The sequence below is a fragment of the Zonotrichia leucophrys genome, chromosome 19, assembly GCF_028769735.1.
Source record: "Zonotrichia leucophrys gambelii isolate GWCS_2022_RI chromosome 19, RI_Zleu_2.0, whole genome shotgun sequence".
NCBI classification, from domain to species: Eukaryota; Metazoa; Chordata; class Aves; order Passeriformes; family Passerellidae; genus Zonotrichia; species Zonotrichia leucophrys.
Window position 1 is genome coordinate 2940294 of NC_088188.1, and position 8929 is coordinate 2949222.

An 8929-nucleotide genomic window follows, 5' to 3' on the forward strand; every position below is an offset into this window, starting at 1 on the left:
ATGAAGCAAGGTAAAATGGTAGGTGTTAGGAAAGCACAGCTCCAGACTACTGGCTGCAGAGCCAAGAAAGGACATTCCACACTTCAAAGAAAGAGCTGGGAACACTTTCAGAGTCTACAGAGTGGATAAAATGAATGCTATTCATTTTAACAGGGTTTTTTGTTCTATTAGCAAATCTTGGCACACTTTTTCTTTTCACATGGAGTTTTATTCTCAGAAACAGTTACCAGAAAGACACACAAAGGTTGCTAAGTTTAAGATATTCTTTTGTATCTAGACTGCCATTAAGGTAAGTATCTTCCTCGGGGAAGGAATATGGATGTCAGTGCAAGGGAAGGCCAGCTGGTCTCCAAAGTGTGGGCACATTGCAATGCAGTACCAATTCCACAGTGTATCGTACTGCAGTTTAAAAGCAGGCTCCTGAATTTTGGTTACAAATCCTGGGTAGTCAACAAACAGATTTTAAAAACAACACAGGATGGTACAACCCAAGAGGTTGAACTTGTCAGAGTTAGAGTAGGGCTTGCATGCAACAGCTGAGGATGGGGGAACCACTTCCATCTCTACCACCTTACAGACAGCAGCAAGAGGGGGCAAAGCAAGGAAAAGAAAAAGCAACTCTTAAAAAAACCAGTAGGGTTTGAAAACTTACTCCATTCATTTTTACTCAAATAACTGAAAGCATGAGGTTGCTTTATATACTTCTTTAACAAGCAATATGAAAACAGCAATCAAAACTTCTCTCACCAAACTGCATGAGCTGCTATCCATGCTGTTATTTGTTTGTTCATTGGAATAAAAGTCCTGTTTCTGAACCCAGTTTCTATCAGATGCACTCACTCCAAGTGATGTTTCCCATGATCTTGATATCAGGATCAAAACAGAGGTAGTCTGAGTACACACACACAAACACAGACAGACCATCAACAAGCCACACTTACCACTAGCACATGGTGCAGCATGGAAATAATAAATGACACATCAAAGCACTTCCCAGCTGTAAGAGATTCTCCTTTTTAATTCATCAGCTCATTCAACTGCAACTTTGTTACAGTTTATATTCCATACAAAGTAATCAGAGCTCTTCTACTGGACTAAATATGAGCTAATTTGTAGCAATTTGATCCAGAAGACTTTAATAAACACCTTAATATCACCTTTTCTTTTATTAGAAAGCACTTTTATGATAAAAGCAAAGTTTTTTGACTTTCAGTAATTCAACATTTGGTCCTAATGCACTTAAATGGAAAAAATACTTAGAGGTTTCGAAAAGCCTAAAATAGAGAAACATCTGCTAAAATTTAGGTGCAGCTGTTTAGTGAAGAGGTCCAACTCTAGAAAAGCCAGTATTGAAAGCTCCCTCTGCAATCAATAAAAAGTCTATTTAAAAAGTCATGGAACAGGGTGAAGTATTTGTTCAGGTTCAAAGTGATTTTTTTGTTTTGTTTTGTTTTTAAAACACTGACATCTTTTGGTCATCAAAACTTGGATGAATTTCTTAATTTAGTGTCAAACAGGTGTTTCAGTCAAAGCCCCAACCAGGCCAAATTCCAACCAGGCCATAGCAAGAATAAAGATCCCCAAAACAGTCTATTTTCTGGTACAAGAGGTCTGTTTTATTTCCTGTTTAGCAACTAGTGTCACTTCAATGGTGAACAAAGTCACTTTAAGTTAAGCTTTATTACCAGCTTTAGGCTCTTTTAAACAACTCTGCATAGATTTGTGTGGAAAGTATATTACACACTATTGCTACATTGTTTTCCAGTTGGGAGGAAATCTGAATGGCATTTACATAAAAGCCTAATTCATATTAAATTTGCATCATTTTGTCCCAGGAAGTGTGAATGTAGACTATTACAATCCTTAGCCTCAGCGAGGAAGGTAGTATCCTTCCATGTTGTAGATTTAATTCTTTATTCAAAAATTAAATGAAAGGGACTGATAAATTTGATTTTTTCAGCAATAACAATAATCACTAAACCTGCACCAGGCAGGTAAGATTCCTGCTGAACAGACATAGACTGTTAAAATTAGAAAATTCCATTTGCTACTGTACGCAAGAGCAATCTGAGCCTAAAAAAAAAGTGAAAACATGAGTCTCTATACATAAGGCTTATGTCTGCCTGCCCAATGCTATCTAGTGCCTGTGAGTGCAGTGCATACAATACACTGCCTTATACAAACTGGAGAAGAGAATTAAAGGGTTGAATATTAAGAGACTCACTCTTCTGCTAATTATCCAAAAGAATGACTGTAGCAAAGTTAGACTGCTGCATTTCAGACACATAATAAATATTTCTTGTACTTTTTGCATAGCTCCAAATACTTTATAACATTATAGTGTAGTAGTATTGTTTTACAAGAACATGATAAAACCTATATTTCATTTCTATTTCTGCTGGAGAGGGAACAGACAGGATTCAAAATGTAACGCACAACCATAATGTTGGTTAGCAGAGCCACAAGCTACCAAAAAGATTCAGGTGGGTTTTGATTCATGATAATTCTTGGGTTTGATCTATATCCTGGCTCATTGCATCACACATCACTGTGGGCTTCCCACAGTCCTGTACTCACCCCAGGTGTCCCTCGTTGTCCTGTCCTGGAGCACAAGCTCAAAGGACTTTCATCACTTCTAGTACAGTCCCATGTTCATGGTTCTCCTCCAGGGAAATCTTTAGCAGAGAGCTAAAGTTATTAAAGATAAAATATGTATTATTTTGCTGATTTTTCAGATTACCAGCAATGAGGCAACAATATTCTTTTTATATTTTAATTAGTTGGGTCAAAAACATATGGCTTGTCAAAGTTAACCTTACTGCTGCACAACACATCTTTGTGAGTGCAAACACTAGCCAGAATATCCAAGTGACTTTTAAAAGACTTTTATGGATATTCCACTCTCAAAGGATCCTGGATGAGATCAGTGGACGCCAATCGAGATCATTATGTATGACCTACCTTGCCCATTTCCTTCCCTTTTTGCCTTTGAGGCTCTTTTAGTGCTCTGAATATCTTTCTGGGGAATTTCATTTAATATCTTGGCAGCACACTCAATTCCTCTTGTCAGATCCTTGAGGCAGTCCTATAAATAAAGGGCAGAATGCTTTATTACTAGAGTCAGCAAAAGAATTGAGCACAGTGATGCCCTTACTCATACACAACGTTATTAAAATGTGCACACTGTTCCTATGGTTCAGAGCAAAGGGAGGCAAGAAATTGCAACCTAATGGTTTGTTCTCTCTGCTCCTAGACCTGTGTGCAAGACTCACTATTGTGAATTCTGCTCCAGATGAGCTACCATCTCTGCCTCCTTTACTTCTCTTGACACAGCCCCACATCTTGCTGCTCTTACATGAACACATGCTTTATTTGTGATTAATGCTGACATGTAATTAGTATCAGCTGCAAACTTGGCACTTCAATTCTCAGCAAACAGCAGCCTGGTAGGAGAGGCAGTGCTGCACTGAGGTTGGAGCTCAGGGCTCCTCATCTACTTTTGCATTTCCAGCTGCCCAGAGCATGCCAGAGACCTGGAAGAAGTCACACAGGGACTCCCATTCCACATCCACTGCAACTTCTACAGCCTGTTGCTTTGATCTAAAGTAAAACATACAGCAGGTCGTTGCTAAATGTACTAATTTAAAACCAGCCTACTTCAAACAGACTTCAAAGTCCTTACTAGTATTACAGAACAATCCAGTCAGGGATGACTTACAAAAACACATTGCAGCCAGACTCGTGATTCTATCATAATGCTCATCAGATTTGTGAGTGCTCTTCCCATGGACTTACGTGGAATTTTACTCTTTTGAAAAAGTTATTTCTAACATGAGGAAAGCACTCAAACAGGACCCAAACCTACCATTTCATTACTCAGTAATTGTAGTCCAACAAACAATAACATCCAAGACTTATACCAGTTTTAAAGATGGCAAGGTTGCATCAGGAATTCATTTTCCCATTTAAAATTATTACATCGTTTATTAAAAACTTAAAACTTAATATTGCATAGTAACAAAGTCCAAAAAGCATTAGCAGCATCTTACTCAGGTGCAGGAGCTTTAAAGCAAGCACATTGACCTCACAATTCCCCTTTCTGAGATGTCAGAAGGTATTCATCTTCCCAGGGGGAGAAAGGCTAGAACCAAGAGTATCTTCAACACTCCAAGGGGGGACATTATATTAAGAAATTAATTTCAAAATAGTTTATATTTAAGGCTTATAAAACTTCAGCAAAACATTATGACTGTACAGTTAACTGCAAAACTGCATATTATTCATTAGCAGCCTCTTCCAGGAGAAAGAGAGCATGAGAGGAGCCATGCCCCACTTGCATGAGATTGTAAAGTTATTGTAAAGTTCTCTCGCTACAGGGGAATGTGCCAATTGTCAAATTTCATTCATTTTATAACATAGTACATACATTTTCCCCAAAATGCAGCCTTAGAATGGGCATAAATTCCACTAGGCAGACTCCTTATGGGAAGAACCAACAAAGAAATGAGCTATCCATATGTACAAAGATAGCCAGCGTGCACCACTGCCTCTCTAAGGCTCCAGTTTCTGTTGCAAATGAACAGAAAAAAGTAGCACAGGCCAACTGAGTTACTCTCACCACTACTCCCATCCTCCTGACCTCACATCCTCACAAAATTGTTAAACTGATGCCCTTCAACAGAATTTTATGGATGAAACACAAGATTCAAGGGACAGTAAGTCCCACACCACAAATTATAACTAGCAAGGGCTTGTGGAAAGCCTCTTTAAAAAACTGCTGGGCTCTTTTCTTGACTCTCATTTCTTGCATGTTCAGCTGCTGTTTACAGGGGCTCTCAGCCACAGAGCAGTGAGATGTTATACATGTTATTGCTACAGTACCTGATAGGTGAGGTGGGGGCTGGGAGGGAGATAATTTTTTTTTCAAAAAGAACATTGCAGAAGAGAGACCTTCCAAAAGTCTTACAAAACATCTCTTTCAGAGCTACCCTGCATCACCAGAGCAGCGCATCTACTTAAAAGGAAAAATAATATAGAGCAGCACATCTACTTAAAAGGAAAATGAATGATCTTTCTTGTATTCACACTTCGTGCTTTTCTGGATTTTAGTGCTGTTGCACCTCTTAGGCTGAGATGACTCCAACCCACACGCTTTTCACACAACAAGGCCATGAAAGACAGAATATCAGTTTATCAGTTTGATACATCTCATCTACCACCCCGGGATTTTTGCACTGTGGTCAACCTTGGGCAATTAAGCTACCACTCAACTCCTACTATAACTCTAACAAACCAAACTTACTTCTCAAATTCAATATTAAACTACACTTCCTTTCTTATTAAAATGCTTACATAAGGAAGAAAAAAGGTGCCAGATAGCAAAAATATTGCTGGTGTAGGGCTCCAGCAGATGCAGAACAGTGTGACTTCAGTGATCATTATTCAGTGTTTACTCAATAAAACTCATTCTGTTCAGCTCAATCATTGACTGTCTAAATATATACCATAGCATTCAAATGCTGAATTTTTAATTGTAGGTTTCTATAAGGATTTCACTTGTAACAGAACTTCAGCAAAATTCAGCAACAGAGTTCATAAAGACTTAATTTATGCACATAGGCATTTTTTTCACACAGACCCAAAAGAAAGATCTTTTCACTGGACATGTCTTGATGGTACATGGAAACTTTCATTTATCTTGACAACAGCTAAAAATAACTATCTAAGTTCTTAAGGAAAAAAGGCTGTAAAATTATTTCTTTAGATTTGTCTGAAAAGCCAACAAAATCATAGAGACAAATCAAAATAGCATACACAGCCAAAAAAAGTTCAAAGGTTAGTTTAGCAACACACAATGCAGATATTAAATATAAAAATTATTTTTCTCTTATATGTACACACAATTATATATATATATATATGGTTTGATAGTCAAGAATTAAACCAGCAGTGTGGGGTGGTGTAGGCTGACTTGCAGACATACTAAGGAAAAAAGAAAACACTTTAAAATCACATACATGTGGTTTTAACCACAAGCATGCAATAGCATTCCTCGCTGCCTTTGGAACAGGTATCAATGTCAAACTCAGGGCTGGAATGTCATCACTGCTGGCAGGGCACCACTGCCAGGACACTCATGTATGCAGTGGTCCCACTGACACCATCAGGTGTTGTTTATGCACGATTCAAGTCTAAATGTCAAGGCAAAACAGAAGGAGCCAGCAGGAAACGTACCATGGAGAAGTGTAAGAAGAGAAGGATTAGCTACACAGATAGCACAATTTTTCCCCTGCTCTTTCAAGAGGAATTATTGGGATTTTGGGAGTTCTTCTTTTGTTTGGTTGTTTCTGTTTGGGTTTTTTTTTTCCTCTTAAGGAATTTTCCCTCATACATGCTAGTAGGAGACAATAATGACTGGATAATAAGGAGAGACAAAAGACGTAGTCACAGCTCAGGGAAGGGTGCAGGTGGCTGCTCTCTCTTTACCTGGCGTCTCTCATGGGGAGCAGAGATACCCTGAGATTTTTGGACTGGGGAAATGAGATTCCGTGCAGGCCCTGTCTCTCATGTTATCTCATCATTTGGAGGAGAGAGAGGCTGTGGTTGCTGTGGGGAGAACTTGTCACACTGCAGGGTTCCATTTCCTGCTGCCTTTCTTCTACTGTGAGTGCAGCTCTGCTCGTAAGAGTGGCCATTGTACTGGGACCTTATCAACACCCTGCCTCACTAAAAAAGGGTTTGTCACCATTTGCTCTTGTGCCTTGGGGAAAAACCCCAGAATCCCAAGTCTGCCTTTCTGTGCCCTGCTCAGAGCCAGGCTGTGCTTCTCTGCCCTCACGGCTTCACCAGCACTGCTCCAGGTTTTCACTACACTCAGTCTCACACCCCCTGCCCACCAAGATCTGTTCCCACTACAGCTGTGGAGTTTGTAATATCTCATCTCCCTGTTATCATTATATTGCAAGAGTTCTATTGTCATTACATTGCAAAGGTTCCATATTGCTAGAGTTTCATACCTCCTAGATGTTTCTTGTAGGCAGCTCCTCTAGGAGCTTATCCTCACTCTTCCTTATCCTCACAGTAACCAACAGACTCCAGTTCCCACCAATCTGCTCTTTTATAACACTCATTTTATTGGCTACAGGTGTTGCCTTAGTAATCGGTTCAGCTGCAACTCTTTAGGGGATAAGATTACATTTTATACCACCTTCATTTACCCATACTGTATCCCCCTACATCTCCCACCCCAGGAATTTTGCTCTTTCCTGCTGTTTCAGCTTGCTGCTTCTGAGAGTCCTGCTGGGGCACCAGGCTCAGCTGCCCCGGGGGTTTGTTAAGCGAAGCCTCTCCTCCATTCCTGCCCATCTCGGGCGACTCGCCATTTCCATGGGAGGGAGATGAGGCCAGGCCCACCCCACAGCGCCCCCTGCCAGCCCAGGGGAGTCCTCACGCCACCCTGCCTGCCCAGAGCCAGCAGCACCCCCTAAGCCTGTTCAGGAGCCGGGCTGCTGCTGCCCAACCTCTGCCATTTTTTCTGCCACTGCTCTGGTTTTTGCTACACTGAGCCCACACTCCTGGCCTGTGGGGACAGCAGGCAGTGCCAGCTCCAGCTGCCGAGCTCCTGCTGCAGCCCAGCTCTGCCATCCAGCCCAGCCGCCATCACCGTGTGCTGTCCGGGCCCGGCCCACAGCGCCCCCTGCCGGCCCGGGGGAGTCCCCACCCCGCCCTGCCCGCCCGGAGCCCGCAGCGCCCCTGGCGGCCGTGCCCGGAACTGCACCCAGGGGAAGCGCCCTGCTCTGCAGCGGGACAAGGCCGGGCTGGGCCTGCGCTGATGCTGCTATTTGTTTGCCTTGTTATACATACATATTCCAGTAAAAGAAATGTTGTTTCCCATGTCTTTGCCTGAAAGCTCCTTAATTCCAAAATTATAATAATTCAGAGGGAAGGGGGTTACATTTTCCATTCCAAAGGAGGCTCCTGCCTTCCTTAGCAGACACCTGTCTCTCAAAGCAAGACAGGAAGTTTAACATAAAATTGCACTGTAAACAGGAATGATGGAATGATCCTGATTACAAAAAAACCTGACATTTAGGTATTAAACATACTTAAGAGAAATTTAAAATTAGACACACTTTCCTACAATATCCATATGTAAAATCCTTCCTCAATTTTTTTTAAAATCCTGATTGCCAAGTTTAAAACAAATTTTGCTACACTCTGCTAAGACATGGGCCCTCTGAGAAAGAGAAAGCCAACAAAAATACACTTATATACTTCCCAATTTTTAACATGAGTTTACCTGCACATTACTTTTACTTTCCAAATCTGTATCTACTTAGGTTTTGAACTATAGAACAGCATTAATGAAACAAGTAACTTGTTTGAAAAGACTAGAAATTAGACCTAATTTTAAATATGCACTGGTTTAACAAAACTTTATAATCTGTTCAGGTGTATTACACTTGTGATTTCCTCAGTGTTTCTTTAATGATTCTGGAAGGTAATTCTCTGTTGCACTGCAAACCAGTTTTGTTCACACATTTAAGTTCCCCCACAGTGGAGTAAGCAAGTTATCAAGAGAACTAATTAGCTTGACCTTCTGCTTCCCCACTACTGAGAAATGCACCAAACAGGTCTCTTTTCATGTCTGAGTCTGTCAATTAAAGCTCAGGCTTTCTATTCATTGCATTGTCCTCAAGAATATTTACCACAAGCACAGACAATATAAGGAATGCACTATCCACTTGCCTTTTCACACTACCAGGTAATATCTTTGAATTTTCTTCAGAACAATGGCCTAAAAGAAACTTCCTTTGCAGAAAGCAGATAAAAACCTTCAGAATTCAGAGTTCCTTAGGCAAAATTAACAGAGAATGATGTGCCTGGGAGGAGGAGGAGTGGAAAGGGGGTAGTTTGCTACCATCTCTGA

The 8929-nt window shown here is 40.8% G+C and overlaps 1 long non-coding RNA gene across 1 annotated transcript; it reads right to left on the reverse strand.

The window, feature by feature from the left end:
• Positions 1 to 333: 333 nt before the first annotated feature.
• On the reverse strand, positions 334 to 7089 carry LOC135455780 (uncharacterized). Its single transcript, XR_010442388.1, has 4 exons — positions 7017 to 7089; positions 2962 to 3085; positions 2578 to 2688; positions 334 to 891 (listed from the first exon to the last, which is right to left on the reverse strand). It is a non-coding gene; the product is annotated as an uncharacterized LOC135455780 (long non-coding RNA).
• Between the last annotated feature and the right edge of the window lie 1840 nt (positions 7090 to 8929).